A 25,421-nucleotide genomic window follows, 5' to 3' on the forward strand; every position below is an offset into this window, starting at 1 on the left:
GAATGTCAATGTTAAAGAAAGCACAAAGGAATTACATGATGATACATCAAACAAAAGGTTATCCTACAACCTATAAGTACCAGTGGAAAATAGCCCTTAAACAATATTCTTAGTTGTTTTGATAGACTATCAAAACAACAAGGAAAATATCAAGGGGCAAAAGGGTATTCTACAATCTATAAGTACCAGTGGGAAATAACCCAGTAGGATACCCTTTTGTATGATGAATGATTTTGGCAAGAAAGATTATATCCTATATCCCTAAAAATGTTCTCTCCCCTTCTCATCTACTGTTGTCCTAGTGGCATAAGTACCTGAGTTCTGGTTTGTTCTATCATGATGATGATGCATCTTTCTACAAAATAGTTTAATCTTGGTTGATAAGTGTTTTTGGTGAATGAATGATGAAAATTTTTGAGTTTGCATTGATCATTGTGGTCGTACTTCTGACTTTAATTATCTGTAAAGGTTATATGTCATCAATCACTTGTCTTACTTAATGCAAGAGTGGCACCCTTTGAAAACATTTAAGATAACAATGATATCGAAAATTGAAATTTGACTAAGGTTCTTGAATGGATCTGAATAGGCTGATGAATGTTGAAATGTCTTAAACTGCACGAATATTGTAAGTGGCAGGAAGTGTAAAACAAAATTGTATGTCAGTGTGCATGTAACCACAGCCATGTTTTTCTTGTTCATGATGACTATGCCAATATGGAAGAGCCCATCTATGATGAGTCGGAGCCTCTCATTCACATCTTTTATCTCGCTATGAGAAAATATAATTTAACTTGCCTTGCCAAAAAGGTATGTTCTTGTTACATTTGAAGGTCATCAATTCCCTTCTCATCATCTCAGACTCCTGCAGCTGCATAGCCCCTCTGTTTATTTAGGTCATGTACTTACTTAATTATGCCTACTCCCCTTCCTGGGGTAAAGGCCATTAACCAGGACTTTCCAGACATCTCTGACTTGGAATTTTCTTTCAATCTGACCCCCAGGAGTAAACCATCTCCTTGCAGTCAACCTTGTGTCCTTGAAGCCAAGTGTTTCTTGGCCTTCCTCTTTTCCTTTTCCCTTGAGGGTTCCAGGTGAGGGCCTATCTTGTGGTGTTTGATGCAGGCTTGCGGAGGGTGTGCCCTATCCAGGCCCAGTATCTTTTCAAGATTTCTTCATGAGCAGGCAGTTGTAAAGTCTGCTGCCATAGGTAATTGTTGCTGACGGTGTTTGGCCAGAAGATGTAGAGGATTTTCTTCAGACTGGTATTGATGAAGGTCTAGACTTTCTTGGTAGTGGTCACTGCTGTCCTCCAAGTTTCTGCTCCATTCAGAAGGACCAAATTTAGGTCATGTAAACCACATGAAAAGTCTGCATTTGATACTCTTGCCTTTATTTATGAAACACATTCTGTTTTTTGACACTTAAGGTCCCCCTGTCCCACTGCATCTTTGATTCACAGATATTGATTTTTTGGTAATTAACCTTCCACAACTTTGACTGGCACGTGTGCAAATTGTCTTTAACACTCCAAAAAGTAGGTTGGTGATTACCGAACTACATATATCTAGGAATCCCATACCTGAACAAACTGGAAACTCCAAGACAGACTATGAGTTTACAGGTTAACAGTGGAAGCTCCCTTTTTCTGCTTTGGCTACCTCTTTCTGAGCAATGGAGTACACAGTGGTCACTTGGCTTATTGCAGCAGGTATTTCCCTCAGTGAAACTGACAATCAGCTTCCATTCAGAGGAAAGAAAGTACAGAAAGACAATCATTTTGGCTCTAATCTCCTTAAGGGACCTACGGAAAAACAAAGTAATGATTGGTGTGCACCACTGAAGCCAGTTTTCTGCCTGGAAGTAACATAGTTTAGAGCAGTGATACTCAAAGTATGGCCCGGGGGTTGCCTGCGCCCTCCTGGCCTTCACATACAGCCCCTGGGTTAACAGAGGCACTGGGCTGCTGTTTACTTCAGTGAGTATTATTATTCAACAAGATGTTAAATAAATGGGGAATCTTTTATTTACAAGCTAACTGAACTTAAGTAAAATATTCTAATGAAGTATCCAGCAACATTTAACCACCCACAAAGCCCCACTCCCATCCTGCTACCATCAATGAAGCCCTCGGGCTCACCAGAGACCGCACTTTGCGGCCCCTCTAAAAACCGTTGAGAGGATCTATGGTTTAGAGTAATCTGAAAGAGTTTCGAATCTGGATCTACTGTATTCTGGAAAATAAGTTTCTATCAGTACAATGTAGGTAGACATCTCATCACATTAGCCTATATGACTTCCAGCAACTAAGAACAATAATTGACTATTGTAGCCATCTGATCATTGATTTGTCTCCGCTCATCTATACCTTCCCTAACTGAAAGCAATCTGAAGGGGCTGCAGAACCGCACAATCACCACATAAACATCTAACTAAGATAAGCATGCCCTGGGAATCTATGTAATAATATACAGTGGTTGGAGGAAGATCACATCTGCTCTGAATGAATGAATATTGAAAAGACGTATACCGCGCACAGCTACTCCTTGACGCTAAAGAGAGGGGGAACTAACAGACTCGGAAATCCGTCTCTGTTGCAGACAGCATTGCATAAAATACTACATAGATTGGGCTCTGGGCCACTCCCTTGCTCATGACTGACCAGCTCTTTATTGGATAGCTTTGCACCTTAATTTTGCGTTTGTACGATCCATGGAGCATTTCATTTTTACTCTCACTTTTGATTGGCTTAGTTCTCTTTTTTTACTTCTGACATCATGATACTGTGTTTTTTTGCCTTCATTTCTCATTCAACAGCTAGAGAAGTACATACCCTGATCCACCCTCTTGGTCTTTGTATTTAGAGTGCGCTCGTACCAGGGCCTGCTTAAGGGTGGAGTGACAAGTGCTGCGGCACCTGGCTCTGAGTTCGGGGAAGGGGTGGGCTGTGTTAAGAAATCTATCTGGTCCAGCAGTTTTAAGGCAACAATCAAAATGTCGAAATAACGTTGGTGATTAATATTCCTGTTAGAGAAAGATCAGAGTTTTGTCTAGTTGCAGTTTTGACTCATCATAAAGTAGCACAGAGGGTTTATATGCCTGCTGCAAAGAACCTGCACAATGCAGAGCACAGAACTGCATTTATGTGGATAGCTTAGTGATTTTGTTATAGAAATCGTTTTGTTACTTGCAGTTCATAAGTAACAAACCTAGTATAGCATAGTGGACTATGAACTATCATCAAAGAGATGCATGCAAACTGCATGCTATATGTTAGGAAGTTATGTTTTTCCCTGTCTTTCATTATCCTTATGTTGTAAAAAAGGGATAGTTTGCATAGAAACACCTTCCTTTTAGTAAAGCCAACCCCAACCACTATGGTAGGTTTTAAATCCTAAGTTTGTGCTTCTTCAGATCAACCACTCTTAAAATATACTGCTTACTAGTATGATAACATTTCTTATAGACTGATTTACACATGCATGCTTCATTATCTGTTTGTAATGTGTGTGTGATGTACAGTGCTCTGGCAAACTACACTGGAATTAATAGCGCTATAAAACAAATTAAATGTATCTAAAAGAGGGCCTATGTTGTGATGAGGGACACTGTTGGATGGTGGTAGCAAGGGAATTTGCAGAGAAGGAAGTCATGGAGGTGTGCTGAAAACACATGTTGCCCTGGGCACCACCAGCGCTAAAGCTGGCCCTGGCTTGTTCTCTTTGGGCCAGATGTACAAAGGCCTTTGGCATGTCTTAGTGGGCCAAATCGCAATTTAGGCCCGTTAAGAAATGCAAAACAGCCTTTTTCTATGTACAAAGGCCTTTAGGGAATTGCAAAATGTGATTCTGTAGTATCCTCAGGTCATGTTAATATGTTCCCTTTCATCCTGTACCTAGCTGCTCAGCCAGTGTGTTTCATGTAGAACGTTGGTGTGAGTGACATGAGTGGAATGCTTGGGTGCCTCGTGTGTGACTGTGTCACTTGGAAGATGGGCTGAGCAGCTAGGAGGCTGCTCCTGGTGGGGCTTGTTCTAGCTTGCTGTAACTTCTACTTATAGACTTAATAAATGACATAAAATCATCTTGGCTACGTCTACTTCATAACCTGAACATGTAGGTTCAGCCCACTACATTTTTGGTGACGATCTGGAGCTCATCTCATGCACTAAAGGTAGTTGGATGCGATATAAGGATGTGGAGTACAGCAAGACTACATGTAGGAAAGAACCTACTACATCTACAAACAAAAACAAAAAAAGAAACAAGTATCAAGAAACTTAAGGAAAAGAAAAGAAACCAGTCAAGCAAGTAACCAGTTAAGTACGCCTCGCAGCCCCACCAGTGTCCACTACACCGGACAGCCCAGCTGAGGCGTGCTTTATCTTTTTCTATACGTCTACAACATCTTGTTAAAGATCCTACGCTTCTACAAATGGCTGCAGCGCCACATCAAATGTCTACAATGCCACAACAAGAGTATACAACGCCACTACAGTGCCTCTTCAAGTAAGGTAAACTGTGGCTATCAGTTTTTTTGTCTCCAGTGCGGTGTGCTGCTTCTGTTTTACATAAGACTGTCTTCTTGAAGTTCTTCATCCATCACTTTATTCAGATCAATTCTTCCCTTTCTGTGGGTTTGGATGTGTGACATTATTTTTTTAGTGCGCCTCTGTACTAGCGCTGCACCGGTTTGAACCCTATTTGTTCCAGTTTAATTTTCAACTACTGGCGCTTTAGAGATATCGCTGGGTCTCCCTGCCTGCTTCAAGAGAGGAGACCTTCATTGTAAGCATAGAGCAGTTTTGATTCAGTTAAAATTAATGTTTTGTCTACCCTATAACAAGGCATGCAAAAGGTGACAGTTGCGCTTTTTTTTAAATTCAAAATTTGGCTCGCGCAACTTACCTTAACCATGATGCAGCGCGGAGCTTCTCCTGAGCCTTCCATGACGTATTGGGCTTTCCTGGTCTTCAATGCTGCCTATGGACGTTTCGCAGCAGGAGCGCGCTGTGAGCCACTCGGCATGCGTCTCCTGTGCGTCCCGCCATCTTGGAATTGGCGGATCAAGGCTTTCTTCATCCCTTGTTATTGGAAACTTAATGTGCCCTCCAGTAACCTGCCAACCATTGTTCAACGAATAAAGCTCGTCATTAGCAGCGTTGTGATGTCAGGACTTCCTTTTCAACATGTAGTTGCTGCACTACCCCTCAAGTGTGCTCCCTTTCAAGTTCAACGCTCGAGTAGTGAGTTCTTCCTTCATGTCATCGGACATTCGTCACAGGACTTTGCATGTATGCTTTGTTTCAGCTTCAACGTTTGGGTTGAAATTCCTTTCCATCTTCTGTGGGCATGATGTCTGCTGCATAGTAATTTGACCCGCTGTCAAATACTTTGATCTGCTGCCAATTACTCAGTTTTTTTTTTCCAAGCCATGATGTTCTTTATCTTCAGTGGGCATTGTTTCTGCTGCATAGTCCTTTCCGATGGCATGTCTCCATGAAATGTTGAATGCCTGTCTCATTATCTCGGTGACAGGCACACCTTTGTCAGTTTTCATACGATTAGCTTGCTGTGTTGTTTTACAGTACATTTAAAATGTTTGTTGTTTGCGCACATTCAGAAAATGCTGTGTATTCTAAAGTCATGTTATGTTTACGCTTGGTAACTGATTTCTATTGGTGGGTGTACTCACCCTCACGACTGTACTATGGTGATATTTATGCATGTTTTCATTACAGTTGTCGTATCCCTGCTTTAGGGATGGGAGTGGCTGTTAGTCCCATGTCTCTTTTTCACGCACTTTCATGATTAAGATATATTTATCCCAACCATTAGGATGGGAGTGGGGTACAGTCCCATGTCTCTTTTCAACGTTTTTGTCATTGTTTAAGGGGTGTCTACCTTCCTTACTTTTAGTATGGGTTTTAGCCCCATTTCCAAGTCATTGGTTCTCGTACCATGTTGGACATATATTTCTTTATACGTCATACTTTACACTTCTTGGGTTTGATGTTTTCTTTTGGATGTGTGTTTTGGGTGTCAGTCCCATTTACACGTTTAACGTCATGTTGTGTCCAGTGTGTAAGCCGCCTTGTGCCTCACCTTGGTTTTTTTTACGTCGTCATGTGCGGGTGTAAGTCACCTTGTGCTTCACCTTGACGTTATGTGTGCACGTGCCACACTGTGCTGTTTTTGCTGCACATGTTCTTGGGTGTCAGTCCCATGTAACGTTTTATGCTTCACTTGGGTGTCAGTCCCATGTAACGTTTTATTCTTCACTTGGGTTTCAGTTCCATGCAACACTACTTGTTACACTGCTTCTGTTTTGGGTCAGTGCCCCTTACATGAGGGGTGGCGTTTGGGCCACAGTCTCCTTTGCTGAGGAGTATCTTTTTTTTGGGTGTCGTCCATCCATTGAGTGGAGTCTTGGGGTACGTTTCTCCCTTTACTCCTTTCATGTCTGTTTTGCTCACTTGTTATGTGAGCTCATCTTAAGCTATTTAACTTTTCCTTGTTCACTATTAGAGAAGGAGGAGGATGGTGTTAGTGTGTGTTTACAAACTTTCATCCTTCTTTCCTCCTTTGCTTTTCTGTTTTCCCTCTTGTGGTGTGGTTTTACCATTCATCCCAGGGTTTATGGACTATTTACATATTTTGTACATTTCTGTGTATTGTTGTCTTCATTTTAGTTTGGGTCTTATTAATTTTCAGTGTAAAAGGGAGAGGATGTGTAGTATCCTCAGGTCATGTTAATATGTTCCCTTTCATCCTGTACCTAGCTGCTCAGCCAGTGTGAGTGTTCCATGTAGAATGTTGGTGTGAGTGACATGAGTGGAATGCTTGGGTGCCTGGTGTGTGACTGTGTCAGTTGTAAGATGGGCTGAGCAGCTAGGAGGCTGCTCCTGGTGGGGCTTGTTCTAGCTTGCTGTAACTTCTACTTATAGACTTAATAAACTACATAAAATCATCTCGGCTACGTCTACTTCATCACCTGAACATGTGGGTCCAGCCCACTATAGATTCCCTATTTCAAAAATCACAAATAGGGATTTCCTATTTGCGATTTCTTAGCACAGGTACAAAGCATTTCCTAATTGCGAAATGAGCATTTAGGAAATGCAAGAAGCTTTTTTAAAGTGCAATGGAGTGCACACATGCCTTTGGGGCATATTTGTGCTCTACATGTACACCACTATTTTTGGGGTGCATTACCGGGGGCCTTCTGCCCATAGTCGTCCTTGGTTTAGCCTTTCCAAAATAGCAACTTCGTAGTAGGAAATTTCTATTTTGGGAATGTGAAACCAGCCCATTTGTACGAATAGCATAGGATTTCCTAATTGCGATTCCTACTCTGTATAAATAGCTATTAGGAAATCGGTAATTTCTTATATATATAATTTAGCATTTCCTAAATAGCGATTCCTATGGAGTCACTTTTTAGGAAATGCAAAATTGCATTTTCGTACATCTGGCCATTTCCCTTGCTTCCCCAACCTCTCCCACCCCATCGCTCTCCTTTTGCTCCACTTCTGAATACAGCACTCACTGCGCTCTTTTTCTCTCTCTGCCCCCCTCTACCTCTCTCTCCTATCCTCCTTCTCTGCTTCCCCTCCAGTGGCTCGAGGAAGAAATTGAGTATCCTGAGGGCCTCCTTGTAGATGCACTTAACTCCTCTACAGCAAACCAGGCACTGGATGGTGGTGGACACGGTTATACTTTGCATGTTGTCCTGCAGCACTTTCCTGTGTTTTTGGTGCCCCTTTCCTCAGTCTTCCTCCGTTCCCCGGCCCTCTCCATGCTGGCTGACACTACTGACTTTGCCAGTGCTGGATCCTTTTAAAATAAGCCACATTGACAGAGCCAAAAGTGATGACCTGCCATATTGAAAGCCTATGTTTTTATGCTTCCAATATGGCCCTTATTTTGCAGATTAGAAATCTAGAATCCTGAACGTAGGAGAAACATACTTTCAAGATGGCTGGTCGTTGCTATTGACTTTGCAAATCCCAGAACATTTTAAAAGTATCCAGCATCAGCAAAGCCAATAGCTGAATACAAAAAGCATAGGCAAAAAGACACTGATTGCCTTTGCCAATGCTTGTTATACTCAGCATACAATGAAAAATTATTTTACAAGGATATATCTCTAAAAAGCAAGGATATTATAAATTTGCCCTCAATGTAGTTCATGTTAGAAACTATTGGAGCTTTTCTTGCAGGGAGTTGAAACCTTTCTCACCTCACCACCCAGCAGTGTACTCCTTGATAAGGCAGAATAAAGTGATGCTGTAAAGGAATTTATATGTCGTGTTTTTTACGCTGAGAAAATAAATCTCAGTGCAGCCCTGTGTGTATGAATTTCACCGCTCAACAAATTGCCATGCATTGTCCGGCAGAACAATAAAAGGATGTCAGATAAGTATCTTGCTGCTGACATTCTCATCTTGTATTGTGCTGCCATTGGATAATTTACAGAGCCAACATTCTACCTGAGGCACCACAAAGCTGAACTCTTTGAGCCCCTGACAGCTCGCCAGAATAAAGAAACCATCCCAGCTTCCAGGCATTGATGGACTGCTGCGACTTGAAAGGCTTGGGGCTGTATTAGGACATCACACTAACACTCTGTGACAATAAGTACTCAAGTATGTTCTCTAAACTGATGGAAAATGCGAGCTGCAAGTGAAGCACCGGGGAATGGCAAAAGTAGGCTTTGATGAACCAGCCTCTGCTGGACCTTTGAAAGGGACCTTGTAGAATCCATTACGTTGTGATCTTTTGGTTTCAGAAATAAGATTCTCTGCAGTCATCTATTCATTTGCTCACTCACCGGCTAACTCTTTTGCATGTTTACACTTTAAAATGACCCTGTGCTTCCTGGTATAGAGACTGAACTACATAACTCTGCCCTGCATTCACTCTATAACATAATATACCATAATATACCATAGCACAACACAGCACAACATGACATGACATGACATAACAAAGCATAGAATAACATAAAATGGCATCATTCTCCCTTAGAGGCCCAGGGTCCTAAAATGGGCAGGGGGTCTAAGCGCAGTATCCCTCCATGCATTCCAAATGCACCCAATCTCTGGTCGGGCCAAGAATGTACAGTGGCTACAGGCCACCTAAGCGACCCAAGGTGAGCCTCTACAATCTGCTCATGCCACTTTAAGCTTGATGTGTGCCTAGGTAGTGTCTTCCACCTTTTGAAGAGCTCTCCTGAAATGACGAGGAGTGCATTCCTACCATCCACATCTTCATCTTGTGGCCCCGGAGGTAAAGTTCTCGTATCCCTTGGGTCAACCCTCTTACCATTTGTTATCTTATAAACCCTTTTTGCTGACTGAGAGGTAATGGGAGTTGGCATTTAATCAAACAATCTCATTAACAGAGCAACCCATTTGCCTACACAATAAGGACCAGCAATCAGTGACTATAGTTAAGAAGGTTTATTATAAGTTAGCAGTCAGGTTAAGTGAAAGAAATCCCAACACCATGCTGTAAAGATGCAGATTAACAGCTGGATAACCCAACCTCCTAAAGAAGTACAAGCATACCAGAATAAGGCAGACAAGAAGTTCAGTCACAGCAATACAAAAAATCAATAACAGACTTTGATGCTCTGAGAAGTGTTTATGTCTCTCTCTACTATACAGGGGTGAAGTCAAAAATCACCTAAATTAAATTCAAACTTAAGAGGATGGGTTCAAACCTAAAAGGATCTAAAAAAAAATCAGGGAAATGCAGAAAAATATGAAAATGAGGGGAAGTGCGGGAAGGTGTCAGCATTTCAGAAGCCCGGTCATGAGTCTTCTTGTGCTTGAGGTACAAGTGTTAGTCTAAGCCACACCTAGCACAGAGTCAAAAAGGGCAAAGCATAGAAGTCTAAACCTCTCAAAGTACAAACGAAAAGTGGTGCAACCTCAGATAGTGTGAACACCAGTTATTACCCCGAAAGTCTCCAAAGAAACACACCTTTGTTCACATCATCCGGGGCTTCATCATCCTTTCCATTCTCAGGTTGTGAGCTGCAACATTCACCAAATATCCCAGGCCAAAGCTCGGAACTACATTGTCCTTGATTTCCTGTGACTCCTTGCAACATTAACAAATGGAAACTTTCCGCTGACGCTCTGTCTCTCCATGTTCCTTGTAAAGGTCTTCTTCACAGGCTCCCTCTAGCACTAGTACAGTGTTACATCTATTCTTAAACTAGCAAATCATGTGAATGTACCTGCAAGGAAAAGGCACAGAAGCGGAAAATGGAAACCATCATTTCATGCAGAAAGAAATAAGAGCCTAGTAATGGCCAGTTAACGTATTAAATCAATGCTGCACATTTAATATACGTGTGCACATTCAACCACAAATGAATGGAAAATGTCAGTACCTTAGATTCATGTTGCACATTGCAAACAGATAAAATAACTCAAATACATGTGTATAAATGTGACTAAGAACTACATTGTAAATGCAAACATGAAACTAGTGCACACATTACATAAATCCTTTTAGTTTCGAAAGTAAATACATTTTAATAGTGTAAGGATGGTTTTATTTCATCAATTAAACAATAAATGTTGTTGAATACAGTTAAGGCACATAGGGGCACATGCATCAAAGGTTTTTGCGAGCGCAAACGGTGCGATTCGCAAAAATCGTACGTTTGCGCCCGTAAAAATGCCTTTTGCGATGCATTAAAGTGTTAGGCACTTGCAATTTAAGAAATCGCAATTTATTGCCATTTCCTAAATTGCGATTGCATTTAATGAATCGCAACTTGCGATTCCTTAAATGCAATGCTAGAAGCACTTAGAAATAGCGAATTCGCTATTTGGGGCCGCAAAATACAGAGAAATTACTCTGGTCGGTATTTTGCAAAAACCTTGAAAATGCACTAAACTGCATTTTTCAAGGTTTCAGGTTATACACAAACATGCCCTTGGGGCATGTGTGTGCGCAACATGGGTGCACACCACAATTTCAGGGGTGCAACAGGTGTCATTTTGACACCTTTGCAGCCTTGAAATTGCATGCGCAATTTGCGAGTACCTATTGGTACTCACAACTTGCGCATGCATTTTCCCATTCATTCCTATGGGCCTGTAGGCCCAGAGGAATGAATGGGTAGCCATTCCTTAATTGCGTCTCGCAATTTGCGACTCGCAATTAAGGAATGTTTAGGAATCGCTATTTTAATAGCAATTCCTACATGCATAGGCTTTTGAGAGTTCTTAATTGCGATTCCTTAATAATCGCAATTAAGGACTCGCAAAAGCTTTTCTTGATGCATGTGCCTGATAGTGTATATATAATTCTCTAATCCTACAGTGAATGCACTTCACTAGTAATGTCAAGTATAACACTTTACATTAATAACGCTAGAGCACACAAAACATGCAGTGCTAAATGCACCTATGTATTGCGTATTTATGAAGTGTAAGGGTGGAGCTGAAATTAAACTGCTGCAATATCCCCTCAGGATAAGGATCTCTTATCAGATGGACAAATCTAGTTGTTTTCATCATCTGCGGCGTTCCTCAAGGCTCCTCGCTCAGCCCCACCCTCTTCAATGTCTACATGAGCCCCCTTGCGGCCATCGCACGCCAACACAACCTCAATATCATCTCCTACGCTGACGACACCCAGCTGATCCTCTCCCTCACCAACGACCCCGCCACCGCCAGAACCAACCTCCATGAAGGGATGAAAGACGTAGCCGAGTGGATGATGAACAGCCGCCTGAAACTGAACTCAGATAAAACGGAAGTCCTCATCCTGGGATCGTCACCCTCCGCCTGGGACGACTCGTGGTGGCCGCCCGCCCTGGGCAGCGCACCCAAACCAACAGACCACGCACGCAACCTGGGCTTCATCCTGGACTCCTCCCGCTCCATGACCAGACAAGTCAACGCCGTCTCCTCGTCGTGCTTCAACATCCTGCGCATGCTACGGAAGATCTTCCGGTGGATCCCCACCGAGACCAGGAAGACGGTCACTCAGGCCCTCGTCACCAGCCGACTGGACTACGGCAACCCCCTCTACGCCGGAACCACTGCTAAACTCCAGAAGAGACTCCAGCGGATCCAGAACACCTCAGCAAGACTCATCCTGGACATCCCCCGACACAGCCACATCTCCGGACACCTGAGAGACCTGCACTGGCTCCCGGTCAACAAGAGGATCACGTTCCGACTCCTCACCCACGCACACAAAGCTCTCCACAACCAAGGCCCAAGATACCTCAACGACCGCCTGAACTTCTACACTCCCACCCGCCAGCTTCGATCGACCAGCCACGCCCTCACCGCCGTCCCCCGCATCCGAAGAACCACAACGGGAGGAAGATCCTTCTCCTACCTGGCCGCCAAGACATTGAACTCCCTCCCCGCCCACCTCCGCCTGACCCAAGACCACCTCGCCTTCAGGAAGCAGCTCAAGACCTGGCTGTTCGAGCAGTAGCGGACCCCCCCTTCCCAAGCGCCTTGAGACCCTCCGGGTGAGTAGCGCGCTATACAAATGCCTTGATTGATTGATTGATTGATCTTTCTTTTTCATTCCTCCAGAAACTTCATGTCATCATAGTATTCACTCAGTCTTCAAATTCTATGTCTGCTCTTTTTCTCTTGTTTCCCTCCTTCATTTGTGCACATTTGTAACAATTGTATTCCTTATAGATTGCAAACTAGAATAATCTACCAAGAGAAATAATCAGTAGAGTTTTCAAGATGCTTCCAACAATTCCACTCACTACCTTTCCAAACCACCTGCCTACAGAGAAAATCGATTCCCTATTGCTTCACAAGCACCTATTGCTTCCAATCCTTTCAAACCTCTCTTTAACTCAGTAATGTTCTTAATATATCACTTCAAATCCTTATTCTTGTCAGGAATGTAAGTACACATTTTTTAAGTTTTAACATCCGACATACTCCACCCTCCTTTGCAAGGAAAACAACTAACGCAAGTCTATTCTGCAAAACCATTGATCTGATGACAACCATCTCAGTATCTACAACAAAAAATCCTTCAGCTGTACTAATAGAGAACTTATTAAATAGAGTAGAACAATTTCTAATCTTATGCAAATTCAGTATCACGCCTACAGATGGTTTTATGGCACCAAAGATGTCTCCCAAAATTTCACTAGCACTGGCACCTCTCTTATTACTCTCATGTTCTTCCCCTGTTGGGTCATCAAGATGTCCCACGTGATAGATTTTTGGAAAAATTATCCCCATGTAACATGTTCCATACCATCTCCTGGGTAATCTATAATAAGCATTCTTTCCACAAAAAAAGTAGACTCCTGGAATTACAGGATCTGCTCTATCTAAATATAATCCCCTATTACCTCTGGTTTCAAAAGTGTGATCCCATTCACTCCTACCTACAAAATAAGTATCTAACTTACATTTCCTAGTATATACACACAGTTTCCCATGATGTTGCCAATCTAATGTTAATGTGACTACATTTCCAGCTACCTACTGCTCAAGCTCTTCTTTAGCCCATGTTGGTGTAATCGTGTGATTTGCTGCTCTAGCCATAAAATTTCTTTTCCTATCTCCTACTGCGTCTATAAATTTATTTTCAACATCTGTTAACACACAAGTCAAATTGTGTCTGTGGGCATGAGCTGTATCTAATGTTATGGTGGGTTTAAAGAAATGTCCAACTATATTCAGTGCTCTAGCATCAGGTTGACAATTTAAATATTTAAACAAGGGAATTTCTGAAAAGACTTAGGGGCTGATTACAACTTTGGCGCAGATGGGCTGGCTCTCCGCCGGTATGGCTGTGCCAAAGCCGTGTAAAGACCGCCCGCCTGATTCCGAATTGTTCTTGTACAGACAGACAGTCCTTTTGCCATTCCCATGCGGGGCTCCGAAAAAGGGCACCGCAATGGGATTAGCAAACATGTTCCAGCACGGCATGTACAGTGACGTTCATGCCATACTGGAACTGGGGGGGAATAAAGACAGGGGTCACATATTGCGCCCCCTTGAATGTATCCCCATGGCAGGGGAGGCGGTACCACCACGGCCAGCCTTTTCATAGAGGGAGCCCTGCCATGAAATGGCTGGTGGTGGTGGAACTCGTAATATGCTGAACAGGACAGCTCCAGTACCCGCTCAGCTTAATGCATTGAGACTCCACTATGCCACTGCCAGGGAACTGAGGTTCCCTGGTGCAGCCGGTGGTCCTCCACTGCTATGACTACATGTAGTCGTAATACGGTGGACCGCCACTGCTGCGCCACCGTGAGTGTAGTGGACTCGTAATCCGGATCTCAGTCATAATTTGATTAATAATTATGGAGGTGTCCCTTTCCATAGAATAGACTCATAAACAAACTACAAGACACTCCATAAGTCAGAGGAATATGATGATATGTAATACCCTCTGATGTGGAGGCAGGTAACGGCTTGCACACATAACAGCCCCTAGCATCCATAGTGTCAACATATTCATAGAGCACTCTCTCAGACTCCCTTCAGGCTGAACAATTGATGTCTCAGCTCCTAACTGGTTCTTAACAGCTTGGCTAACCTGCTCTCTTTGTCTCACTGTAACCACCTGCACATCAGGGGCCGGTGCTGTTATTTCATCAAAGGGACAAGGGACTCTGCAAGTATGGGTGGGGTACACCCAGCTGGGGAGACCTTTGCACTCCACAACTGTTGTAGTGGCCAAGATGACTTGGTAAGGACCTCACCAATGAGGTTCTAAGCACGACCTGCGCATGTGCTTCATCACCATAACCCAGTCACCAGGACAGAGGTCATGGCACTGCTCCTGTTGTAGCCCCTCCAACCTGATGAGACACAGAATGCACCACATCAGCCAGTCCCTTACAGTGATCAAGAATCATGTCATCTGTAAGGTTCAAAAGTGTATTCACAGGCACAGCTGGCAGGCTTATGGCTCTGCCCATGATTATCTCATGGGGAGACAATCCTGTCATATCCTGAGTACTGCATAGACTCATCAACATAAGAGACAAAGCATCAGGCCATTGCAGAGATGCAGAGGCACACACTTTAGGCAACCTTAATTTCAAAGTCCCTTTGGCCTGTTCCAAAATACCGGAAGCCTCCAGTCGATAACTGCAATAAAGCCTCTGTTCAACTTGTAATGCTACACACATCTTCAGGACCACATTATTAAAATGCTTTATCAGTCTGACTCCAGAGAAGTCGTGAACCAGAAACGTAGTATTAACTCCCTCAACGGTCACAGTGAGACTATCACTTCTCCTAGTCAGGTAAGCTTCAACCCAATGCGAGAAGATGTGCACAATCACCAGAACATATCTCAGCCCATAACACAGAGGCATCTCGATAAACTCCAGTTGCATCCTGATCTCCCTATGTGACTCAGTGTTACTGCTGTCCTCATGTCCACATTATGCTGCTGACATACAACGTATCTGTGACACAACCCTTCAGCCACCAGTCTGAGCCTGGAGTTAAACCAAGTTTGCCTGAACAAGCACACCATTGCGTCTCTACTAACAAGTGCAGGTCCATGATAATGTCTTGCCATTGGAGGCAACAAGCTGTCTGGCAGCACAGGTGTTCCGTCTTCTGAAACCCAAATGTCCTCATCTCTATTGACACAACCTGCTTTAACCCAATCTGCTGTTCTACTTCTGACACCTCCTCCTGGAGCCTCTTAACTTCCTCCCACCTATTAGCTGTGGTTCACAACAGATTGTAATTGGTCACTTCTGATCATTCATTTTGATACTCCCCATTGAGGGTACATGCATTTAAGGCAGAATATCTGGCAGTTTCATCCTCATACCCATTGCCCACAGTTACATAATTAGTTCCGTTCCGCAATCTGGACAGGTAGCTCTAGTGCCTTCAACAATTTATGCACACAACTATCCAAAGTCGTGAACAACACCAAAGCCATACTGATCAGTGAAAACAGTCACTCTCAGCTGGTCTGAAACACGACATGCTCTAGTAAGAGCAGTCAATTTTCCCACTTGTGCAGAAAATAATCTTTGAAGTCAGAAGGCTTTGACCACACCTGAGAGAGTACAAAATGCGTAGGCAGCTCTCGGGCTTCCTTCATGGTCTTGTAAACAGGAGCCATCAACAAGCACATGGAGAATTTACTTGTGTTGAAACCAAAGGAATTTGAGGTCTTGTTGTCAAGCCCACAGGATTGCTACCCGAGGTACCCATCTCAGTAGGAACAGTCAAAGTATCTGTAGTATTTCCGACCAATCCAAGTTTATATAATGGAACTACAAGACCAATTGTAACAGGAACAGTTAGCGCATCTGGTGCATTTAGGACAAGTGAATTTTGAGGGGTTGCCATCCCTGAAATCTCTCCCATTGAACTATAACTTGCATCTAATGATGCCGTAGACACATTAAAATTCTCTTCGGTATGAGCATTGCTCGCTTCTCCAGCTTGGGTCACATTGTTTGGAGGTGGACGGTTTAACAATAATTTGTTTTCTGAAATCCTCATTTGAATCACTATCATTGTCTTCAGCTACATTCTGTGTATCATCTGCTTCTTTCTTCTTTTTCTTATCCTTTTGTTTACCTCTCCCTTCTTCCTCATTCGTAAATGCAGGGTACAGTCTAGCTCCCTCAATCATGTCAGTTCTCCATGTTTTCTGTTCTGCATCCCACCTGGCATACGCACAAGTGCATACGGCTTTCTTGACCCTTTTTGAAATCTCTCTTTCTGTCTATGGTGAACTGTATGTTCCCAAGCATTAATATTACACATTATGTAGGTCTAGGAAGTGATTTCATGTCATACAATGTCCTCCTCAAATGTTCAATGATTCTCAAATCAACCGTGCCTTAACGTGGAAACATCAAAGAACCATCTTTCTCAGTATTCCTATGCCATTTTTCAAGCCAAATACACATGTGAAGCCCCACGTTTATTGCCATATAACGACCTGACGTACCTTCGGGTGGTGCCTCTTCCCCCTTTCTCACAAGTGCAATCACATCTCCCCTCATTAGACTTTGTAGTGCTCAAAAGAATTTATTTTTCGATCATAAATAGGCAAAGTTCACACATGACTTTTCGTTTAAACCAGAAAATGATTCTACACCCACAGTTCTCTGTTCAGTGATCACAACCAATACCTGTGCGGCTCTATATGGCGTATCCAACCAATACCAGCGCAGTTTTACACCAACTCACTAATACTAATACCAGCACAGCACTCTGTGGCATCAATCTCACTCCTTGCAGCAGCTCACCCTCCTTTACAATTTCCACCAACGTGTTCACTCAGCAACAAGACAAATGCAAGCAATTTCAACAACTAACTTCGTCTGCTCCTCTAAAGAAATTAAAGACATTCAATCACACAAGTAACAGTCCAGAATAACACTTTCTGACCTTTCATTCAAATGAAACCTCGACCGGCGGGGCCTCATTCTAATTGATACTGTTCCTCCCTGTTCACTGAGGTTCACTATACAAATGACACCTCACAATCATGCAAATATAGTCTCTATAATGCTGTTGATGACGTCTCATGACTAGCACCACAACACAACAGACAACAACACCACAGTGTCTTCTGCTCTGATAACTTATTACCATCCCGGGATCTTAGGCCTTGTCATAGCCGATAACCCCTTCAACTTCTCTGCATGTAGAGCCACATTCAAACAAAAACTTAAAACATCTCTGCAGAACCCAACACAATCCCTGCACAACACCACAAGCTAAGCATAAGAAATTGCAATGTGCAACCCTATTAATACTCACGCCTCTGCTCCTACAACTCGTTCCCAAACCACTGGCTCTCCATCAATCCTTCACTCCAAAGGACTGGAGCGAACCATGGGCTTTAGGGGTTTTGACTGGGTATTGGCAATTTCTGAATGGGACACTGTTAGACCTGGCACCATTGGCGTGGGTCTCCCTTCCATTTTTCACTGTTGCCTCCTGTGTTTTTGCTGGTCTAGCTGCTTTGGGCACTTTGCCACTGCTAATTAGTGCCAAAGTGCAAGTGCTCCCTATTGTAAATTATTATAATGGATTAGTGACTCCGTGATTGGCTTATTTGATTTACTTGCCAGACCCTAGTACAGTGTACCATGTGTGCCCAAGGCCTGTAAATCAAATGCTGCTGGTGGGCTTGTAGCACTGGTTGTGCCACCCACAGAAGCAGCTTATAAAGTGTGGCTCAGGCCTGCCATTGCAGAGCCTGTGTGCAGTCTGGGACTGACATGACGACTTGGCAAGTGCACCCACTTGCCAGTCCCTAAACCTTCCCTTTTCTACATATTAGTCACCCCTAAGGTAGGCCCAAGGGCAGGGTGCATTGTATGTAAAAGGTAGGACATGCCCTGGTGTGTGTGGCATGTCCTGATAGTGAATTACAGCCAATTTTGTTTTTCATTATTGCAAGGCTATCTATTCCCATAGGCCAGAATGGGCAGTTTGATTATAATATCTTATAATCCTAACTGACCCTAGGAACAAGATATGAAAATAAAGTTTAATAGGCCTGAACTCAGAATGTTAAAATAGATCTTTTAGTGTGGGTGATTTTTACATTCTGTGTTTGAAAATACCACTTTTAGAAAGTAGGTATTTTCTTGCCTAACCATCCTGCATGCCTCTGCTAGGTTTGTGTATTCCATGTCTGGTTTGTGAGTGACAGGGGACTGGAGAGGGCCTTGGCTCCAGCAGTCTGATGGGTCAGGGCTGGGCTGAATCAGACCTGCATTGAATAGAGAGTAGGGGCAGGAGATTTCCTTTCACTGACCTGAGCCTTCATAGAATAGAGAGAAGGGGGAGGAGTTTTCCTTTCAGCTACCTGGGCCAGGTCTGCTTTCAACAATGCTGTCTCCACCTCCTGCCAGGAAGCTGCACCAGGGAGGACAGAACTGGTTTTGGATGGGCACAGACACCCTCTGCCTTCAGAGGACAAAGGATTTTGCAGTAGAAATATTGGGGTCCAGACCCCAGAACTTTAGATCACTTCTGGGAATCAAGACGAACCCTTTGTCAAGGAGAAGTACCAGGGAGGCTGAAGGAAGATTAATGCCCCAGTGCTGTTGCTGTTTGGGGTTGGCCTGCAGTGGTTACTTTATTGCCAAGGAAAGGAGAAAAGGAACTTGTGTGAACTTTACTATCTTGAGGAAGATCTCCAAGGGCTTGAAGTTGAGCTTGCCTCCTGTTCTGAAGTCTCAGGAACACAAAGACTTCACCACCATCTCCCCCTGAATTTCCTTGCTGGGAATTCTACCTGCATTGAGGTGCCTGCTGTTGTTTTGGGCCCTCTGGAGACTGCGTGTCGCTGGGAGCTGGAAGTGCGACGCAACAAGGGAAAAGCGTGTCACACCCACAGCAGTTGTCGTTGCATCGCCGAAGAAGCATGTCGCGGCCCCAGCAGTTGCCGTCGTATTGCCGAAGAAGCGTGTCGCTGCTGCAGCTGTTCGCCGTCGCATCACTGACGAAGTGTGTCGCATCACCGGAGAATCGTGTCACCGCCGCAGAGGTTGCCGACGCATCACCAGAGATACGTGTCGCGGGGCCTGTCGCAGCTCAAGAGTCTACCGAGTCGCCGCACGGCCAACGGGCGTGCACGCATCGCATCCACGTTGTCGCATCGCATCAAAGGTGCCATTTTGTCGCATCGCACCGGATCATCGCATCACATCGAGGCGCCATCTTGTCGCATCGTAACCGGAATGCAGTAAGAAACCGACGCATCACCTCCTCTCCGGTAAGGAACCGACGCATCACCTCCCCTGCGCTGCAGTAAGGAACTGACGCAGCACCTTCCCTGTGACCCTTATGTTTGTTTTGTGTGACGCATCCAAGGTACTTTAAGAGTAAAGTGTTGCTTTTACCATCTACATTGAACTAAGCTATTCTACCATTTTAAAGTCATATTTTTATTACAGTATTGTGGATTTTTGTCGTTTGGTCTTGTTTTAAGTCTAGTAAAGATTGCTTATTTTTCTAAACTGGTGTGGTGTCCATTTGTAGTGTTTCACTGTGTTACTGTATGCTTTACACACTGCGCCTGGGATAAGCCTGTCTGCTCGTGCCAAGCTACCCAGGGGCTGAGCAGGGGTTATTTCAGGAGTGTACCCCCTTTCCCTGACTAGAAGCAAGGGTCCCTATTTGGACAAAGGGGCAAGCCATTGCCACCCCCATTTCTAACAGACACCCTAACTTCCTGACTTCCGAGATAAACCATCCGATGGGCCACAAGTTGATCCAGTGCTGAGCCAACCCTCTTACCATTTGTTATACCATAGAGCTTTTTCGCAGACTGAGAGGTAAAGGGAGTTAGCATTTACTCAAACAATCTTATTAACAGTGCAACTCATTTGGCTACACAATAAGGACCAGAATTCAGTGACTATAGTTAAGAATGATTACTACAAGTTAGCAGTTAGGTTAAGGTACTAAAATACCGTGCTGTAAAAACACAGAATAACACCTGGATGATCCAACCTCCAAAAGAAGCGCAGGCGTACCATAATAAGGCAGACAAGAAGCTCAGTCACACCAATACAAAAGATCAATTACAGAATTTGATGCTTAGAGAAGGCTTTCAGGTTCTCTCTTATACATGGGTGAAGTCTAAAATCATCAAAATTAAATCCAAACTAAAGAGGATTTTTAAACATCTAAAAGGCTCTAAAAAATCAGGGAACTGCAGGAAGTTAGGGAAATGCGGGGAAGTGCATGAAGGTGTCAGCATTTCAGAGGTTCCGTCAGAAGTCTTCTTGGGCTTGGAGTATAAGTATTAGCCTAAGCCACACTTTGCACAAAGTCAAAAAGAGGAAAGCATGGAGGTCTAAACCTCTCAAGTCTAAGAAAAAGTGGCGCAACCTTAGACAGTGTGAAAGTCTCCAAAGCAACACCAGGGGCTCTATTGTCCTTTCCATTCTCATGTTGTGAGCTGCAACTTTCACCAAATATCCCAGGCCAAAGCTGGGAACAATATTGTCCTTGAGTACCTGTGACTCTTCGCAACATCAATAAATGAAAACTTTCAGTTGACACTCTGGCTCTCCATGTTCCTTGTCAAAGTCTTCTTCTCAGGCTCTCTCTATCACTAGTACAGTGTTACATCCATTCTCAAACTAACAAACCATGTGAATGTTCCAGCAAGGAAAAAACACACAAGCAGAAAATGGGAACCACCATTTCATACAGACAGCAATATGGGTCTAGTCATGGCAAGTTAATGTATTAAATTAATGGTGCACATTAAATATATGTGTGCACATTCAACCACAAATGAATGGAAAATGTCAGTGCATTGGATTCATGCTACACGTTCCGTACAGATAAAATAATTCAAATGTATGTGTATAAATGTGACTAAGAACTACATTATAAATGCAAATATGAACCATTAGTACACACATTACATAAATCTTTTTTGTTTATTTATTTATTTATTATTTATTAAGGAGTTTTATATAGCGCTGGCCGGACCCGGGGTATCTGAGCGCTTTACAACAGTTTTAGTGCAAGTCATACAATAGAGCAGTAGGATACATATTGGTTCGGAAGTCCAAGTGTGCTGTGCAGCATTGAGGTAGTACGTAGGTCCTGAGTTAGTCTCATTGAGTGGACGTTGTCTTGGGTTGAACCTCTATGGGTGGGAGGGAACAGGTAGGGGTCAAGAAGGAGGAGGAGGTAGGTCTTAGTGATACAATGTCGGGGAGCTACGGCGAGCAGGGAATTGCATTAAGGCTGGGGCTATCTGTTCGGTAGGGACCGGTTGAGGAAGAGGTCTTTTAGGTGTTTTTAAAATTTTGTGAAGGACGGGATAGTCCTGATATCTGCTTGGATGGATTTCCAGATTTTGGGAGCGTTTCCGGCGAAGGACCGTGCTGGGGTTTTTTGTGTGCATGTTTTCATAGGGATGAGTAGTAGGGTATTGGAGTTCCTGAGGTTCCTTGAGTTTGGCGGCCAGGTAGTCAGGTTTTCCTGTGTGCAGGGCTTTGTGAGTGAGGCAAGCAGTTCTGAAGCTGACATGCAATTCGACTGGGAGCCATTTTAGATTTCTGAGTGCTGGTGAGATGTGATTGTATTTCCTAACTCCAGTGACCATACTGGCTGCTGCATTGAGAGTTGTTTTGAGGGGAGGTAGGTGAGATTTTGTTGTACCTGTGAGGGTTGCATAGTCGAGTCTAGATAGCACCAGTGGTTGGGTGGCTTGTTTGAGGTTGGGATGAAGGGTTTTATTTTGTTGAGTAGCTTCAGATTGAGGAAAGCACTCTTTGCAGAGTTCTTAATGTGTTTGGCCATGTCGAGTTTTGGCTCTAGGGTGGTTCCTAATGATTTTACGGAGTTGGCCGTTTTCTAAAGTAAATACATTTTAATAGTGTAAGGATGGTTTTATTCCATCACCTAAACAATAAATGTCATTTAATACAGTTAAGGCACACAGTAAATATGTCTCTAATCTTACAGTGAATGCCTTCAATAGTGATGTCAAGTGCAACACTTTACGTTAATAATGTTAGGGCACACAAAATATGTAGTGCTAAATGCACATATGAAAATGTATTTCACATTTATGACGTTTAAGGGTGGAAACAAAATTACGTTGCTCCACACTTTTATGGAATACGTACAAACATGCACACCCTGATTACCTCTCTCTCTCTCTCTCTCTGAGATGAGTCAAAGGAGGGATTAAGAAGGGAAGAGTCTAGAACAGGTTATTAGAGAGATCATAGTGGTACACTGGGTTTTGGGATAGGTCAGAGAGTGGAGGTAGAGGATATATTGAAAGAGGTATACGATGAGACATGGAGCAGTGAAATGGTGAAAGTTGAAGGTTTATTTTTTATTTATGAATTTATTTCTGCAGTAGAGTAACAAATATATGCTTACATAACTACATAGAAAGGTACACATGAATATGGAAAATAATAAAGAGATATAAACTTGTATTATATAAAATCCCATGTGTACATGTATGGATAAATAGTTAGAAACTCCGGCTTTCAAGTGTTGCTGTACATAAAGCACATTTTTTAATGTATTTCTTTTTTGGGGAAAGTGTATGTTTTTTTCAATTGTTTCTTTATTTATATTTATTTATCCTTATTTTATATTTTCCCAATATTTCAATAGTGAAGCACTTATAGATATTGTAATTATCATGTTTGAGTATTGTGAGCGATAAAATAAAATAAACAGAGATCCATAAGCATATAATCAAATACCTTATATAACTTATCACATATTGTGATAGATAAAATAAATAAAATAGAGACTCATAACCATGTAATCAAATACCTTATATGTAAAATATGTAGTGACCTCTATACACGGTAACCATAAAATGATATATATATTTTAACCATAATTAATATGCACACATGTTAAGCAGACCTATAAGAATATCTATATCTTTTTAAACCAGAAGTAACAAATATATTTGTACAAAGAAACACGCACATCTAAATACATGCACATAATCGAATTATACATATTTACATACAGAGGTATATGTTGTACATTTGTGTTTTTAATATAGTGGTCGTGTAGGAAAGAGACAACTCTTGAGTAGTCTTCTGCAGATAAGATAGTTATCTCTGGAATATGTTTGGGGGTAATGAATTCCGTAGTTTGGCTGCTTGAACAGCAAAAGTTATATCACCCATGTTTTGTTCTTGTGCGATGGGGTTTTGATGCAAGGTGCCAATCTGGAGTGGAGGTTCCTTTGTTGTATGTATTTGCCTATTTTGTTCCTGATGTAAAGTGGTCATGTTCCATGTATTGCTTTGTTGGCGATACAAAGCAGTTTAAAGGTGGATCTTCTGACAATTAATGTAGGGCCTTCAAGGCAAGAGAGATGTAGACTTGTAGCTTTAAATGTAGGGGGTAGTCTGGTGGCAGAGTTATGAAGCCGTTGTAGTCTTTTCATATTTGATAAGGATGATCCGTGGTTGAGGCCATTGACATAGTCAAGTTTAGACAGTACAGACGAGATAATAGCTTGGACCTCATGTGGAAATCCTAGTTAGGGGAAGATGCATCACAGATTTTTCATTGAAATGAAGCATGCTCTTCCTAACTTATCCACTTGAGCATTCATTGATAGCTTGGAATCCATAGTAATTCCAGGTTTCTTACTTCCTTAGATACTTTAGGAGGTGGTCCTAGATTTTCAGTCCAGTCCCAGAGTATGTCATAATGTTTCCACTTGCCAAGTGTGAGTATTTCTGTTTTGCTCGAATTCAATTTAAGATGACTCCGTGTCATCCACTGATCAACGGCTCTGAGGCAACTGAAGATTTCTGAGTTTCCAATGTCTTTGGCACTTTCCTGTTTCAAAGGTATTTGTGTGCTATCTGGGTCGTTATAGCATGTGAGCTGGTAGATGTTGAAAAGCAAGGGTGAGATGATAAAGCTTTGAGGGACCCCTTCTTTTGTGAAGTATGGTTTGGATGAGAAAGGGGGAGCATAGATGGCATTTTATCTGTTTTGAAGATAGGATGTGATCCAGTAGAGAGCAGTCCAATCTATTATGACTTCGTGGAGTCTTTGGATTAGAGTGTCATTAACTGTGTCAAAGGCAGCTGAAAAGTCTTAGAGAAGTTGTGCATTGATCCTGTTCCAGTTTACTGTGTTTTTAAGGTCATCCCAGATGGTGATGAGGGCACATTTTGTGCCTCTTCCTGGATGGAGTCCTGTATGAAAGTTGGAAAGTTTGGAGTTTTCTTCATTGAATTGTGACATTTGGGAGAATGCTGCTCTTTCTATGGGTTTGCTGAGGAAATGTGCATTTGTAAGCGGTCTGCAGTTGTTTGGGTCATGTGAGTCCAGGTTAGTTTTCTTTAAGAATGGGTGGATTTATCCCTTTTTTAAGTCTTTTGGAAAGATTCCTGTAGTTAAAGAATAATTGGTGATTGTTCTGATTGGTGAGGCAGCAGAGGTGGTTAAAAGAAGGTTTTTGAAGATGTGTGGTGAACAAGGGCCAGAAGGGCAGCCGGATGGCCTGCTTGCTTTGACAAGATCCATGAATTCAGTTTCTGAGAGTTGTTTGAAGAAATTTAGAGGCTGGGCTGGCCTGCTCTCAGAGGGGATTGTTGGAAATGGGTTGGAGCTGGTGGTTTTCCGATGTTTTAAGTAGGAGTCCAACATGTCTGCTTTGGTTGTGTATTATTTGCCGGTTTGTTAGTAAATTCTTCAGGAATGGGATGAGTTCTTCCTGTGTATTGAGGTTTACGAGTTCAGTGAGAATTTTATAGAATTCTTTATTTGCATATTTATCATTTGAATTCTGTTTGGACAATACTTATTTATTTAGCTTTTTTGATTGTTGGCTTGTATATTGTGTTAAGTTTCTGTAGGTGAGTTTGTCTTGATTGTTATTTTTTTGAGCCATGTGTGTTGCAGCTTTGACATTTTG

This window comes from Triturus cristatus, chromosome 5_2 (genome assembly GCF_964204655.1).
Source record: "Triturus cristatus chromosome 5_2, aTriCri1.1, whole genome shotgun sequence".
NCBI classification, from domain to species: domain Eukaryota; kingdom Metazoa; phylum Chordata; class Amphibia; order Caudata; family Salamandridae; genus Triturus; species Triturus cristatus.